Genomic DNA, 3,064 nt, shown 5'->3' on the forward strand with positions numbered 1-3,064 from the left:
TGGCTCAGTCGGTTGAGCATCTGACTCTTGATGTCGGCTCAGGTCATGATCCCAGGGCATGGGATCGAGCCCTGCCTTTGGCTTGGTGCTGAGCATGGAGTCTGCTTAGGATTATTTCTGTCTCTCTCTCTCTCTCTCTCTCTCTCTCTATCTCTCTATGCCCCTCTCCCGCTCCTGTATTCTCTCTCTCCCTCTCTCAAAAAAAAATGAATTTTGGGGGCGCCTGGGTGGCGCAGTCGGTTAAGCATCCGACATCAGCCAGGTCACGATCTCGCGGTCCGTGAGTTCGAGCCCCGCGTCAGGCTCTGGGCTGATGGCTCAGAGCCTGGATCCTGTTTCCGATTCTGTGTCTCCCTCTCTCTCTGCCCCTCCCCCGTTCATGCTCTGTCTCTCTCTGTCCCCAAAATAAATAAACGTTGAAAAAAAAAATTTTTTTAAATGAATTTTTGCCGTAACATTTCATTTACGTAGAAAAAAAGACTGGAAGGATATTCCCAAAATGTTAACAGTGTTTATCTCTAGGAAACTAGATTACACATAGTGTTTTTTTGCCTCCTGTGTATTCCTGTACTTTTCTATAACTTTTGTTTTTGTATTTTTCAAATTTTCTATAGCACATGCTGTATTTCTTTAAGAAGCTGGAAAAAAAAAAACATCAAAGAAATTTCTTTTTTGCTCATCAGGGAAATGCATCAAAACCACAGCGAGGTACTGCTTCATGCCCGTTAGGGTGGTTGCCACGAAAAAAAGAAAAACAGAAAATAGTAAGTGTTGTCAAGGATACAGACACATGAGAATCCTGTGCATGTGGCTGGGAACGTAAACTGGCGCAGCCTCTGTGGAACACGGGATGGAGGCTCCTCAAAAAATTAAACATAGAATTACCATACGATCAAGCAATTCCACTCCTGGGTTTACACCCAAAATAGGTAAAAGCGGCTCAAAAAAGTATTGGTACACCCATGTTTCTAGCAGCATTATTCACAATAGCCAAGAGATGAAAGCAACTCAGATGTCTCCCAGGGGGTGAATGTATGAACAACACGTGGCATACACATATGGTGAAACGTGATTCTGCCTTGAAAGGAAGGAAATTCTGACCCGTGCACATGGATAAAGCTTGAAGACATTATGCTGGGTGGAATAAGGCAGTCCCAAAAAGACAAATATTGTATGATCCACTCATATGAGGTACCTAGAGTAGTCAAATTCATAGAGACAGAAAGTAATGTGGTTGCCGGGGCTGGAGGAACGGGGAGTGGGGAGTTAGTGTTGAATGGGTAAGATGATGAAAGATGAGAATGTTCTGGAGATGGATGGTGGTGATGGCTGCACAATAGTATGAATGTACATACTGCCTCTGAACTAAACACTTTAAAATGGTTATTTAAAGTGGTAAATTTTATGGTATGGGTATTTTACCATAATCTGTTTTAAAAGAAATGTATCTTTCCAGAGGCGACTTTATGAGAATTTTTGACTTGGATAGCTTGTGATCTCTTTGGAAAGCCAGATAGTTCTATACTTTGGGCTTCCCCACTAGTTAGTATGACTTTTAAAATGAATTTGTAGGGGTGCCTGGGTGTCTCAGTCGGTTAAGCTTTCGACTCTTTATTTCGGCTCAGGTCATGATCGCATGGTGCGTGAGATCAAATCCCATATTGGGGGGGCGCCTGGGTGGCTCAGTCGGTTAAGCGTCCGACTTCAGCTCAGGTCATGATCTCGCGGTCTGTGAGTTCAAGCCCCACGTCGGGCTCTGTGCTGACGGCTCAGAGCCTGGAGCCTGTTTCAGATTCTGTGTCTCCCTCTCTCTCTGACCCTCCCCCGTTCATGCTCTATCTCTCCCTGTCTCAAAAAATAAATAAAAGTTAAAAAAAAAAAAAAAATCCCATATTGGGTTCTGTGCTGACACAGCGGAGCCTGCTTGGGATTCTCTTTCACCTGCTCCCTCTCTGCCCTTCCCCTGTTCTCATGTGCATACACTCTCCTTCTCTCTCTCTCAAAATAAATAAACTTTAAAAAATGAATTTGTAAGAGACGTAAGGAAAAATATTTCTACCCAAATTACGCAAGGCTCAGGGATTGATAAGCTATGGCTTCTCTTCCCCAAGGATTTACTATCTAGTAAATGAGAAAGACAGGTAAGCAATTAACTGCAGTCCACAGGGAAACGAAATAGTGGCCTGATGTAGAGACGCAGGCAGTGAATTCTGCCTGGGTGCTTAGCGGGGCTTCCCAGAGAAAGAAATGCTTAAACCGGACCGTGCGGAACACTTAGGAGCTTACTAATAGAGAGGAAGGGGTGCACATTGGAAAGTGGAATCGAAATGGAGGGACAGGACCGGGACATGAGGAAAGCAGTCAAACCACAGGTGCCATCCCCCGAGGCCTCTGCCCAGTCATGGGGCATCCTGGCGCTCTGAACATGCCTGGCTGAACGCCTTCGAGAAGCCAAGCTCAGGCCTGCACGTGGCAGTGTTGTCTTTCCTGGGCAGATGACCCAGGAGGTGGGCTGAACTCAGAAAGCAAAACGAGAACCAGCCACGTGTCAGGGCCGGAGTTGAGACCTCAGCCGGCTCGGTGGTGTGATTCTAGAGAAAGAGAGAGCACGCCGGGGCTTCCCGTGCAAACAGGGAAATGGCTCCCTGCATGTTGGTGCCTGATCGTGTGCAGCTGCCGGTTTTTCAGGCTGACCGCAAAAAAGAAGCCTTTTTCATTCAATCCAAAATCTTATGTAATGTTTTGCTGGCATCGTGGACGCAGCCAATCTGAGGCACATGTCTTCCCCCAATACCCACATGCACGGACTTATCTGGGGACCATGGCGTGCAAATGCTGCATCACCTTGGCCGAGGTGGAGGGGAGACCAGAGCGTGCTTGTGAGCCGGAAGTCCGCTGTGGACGCTGTGTCAGTTACTCTGAGTCGTGGGATGGGGGAGACGGGTTTAGGACAAGGAGGCAGAGGGCATGTGGGATTCTGTGTGATATACGAATGTGTGATCTTGGACCTGGAAGAGCTTCAAGGTCAACTCACTCACTAGCTTATTGTCAGTTGCTGAGGGTC

The sequence above is a fragment of the Felis catus genome, chromosome B3, assembly GCF_018350175.1.
Source record: "Felis catus isolate Fca126 chromosome B3, F.catus_Fca126_mat1.0, whole genome shotgun sequence".
Lineage (NCBI taxonomy): Eukaryota > Metazoa > Chordata > Mammalia > Carnivora > Felidae > Felis > Felis catus.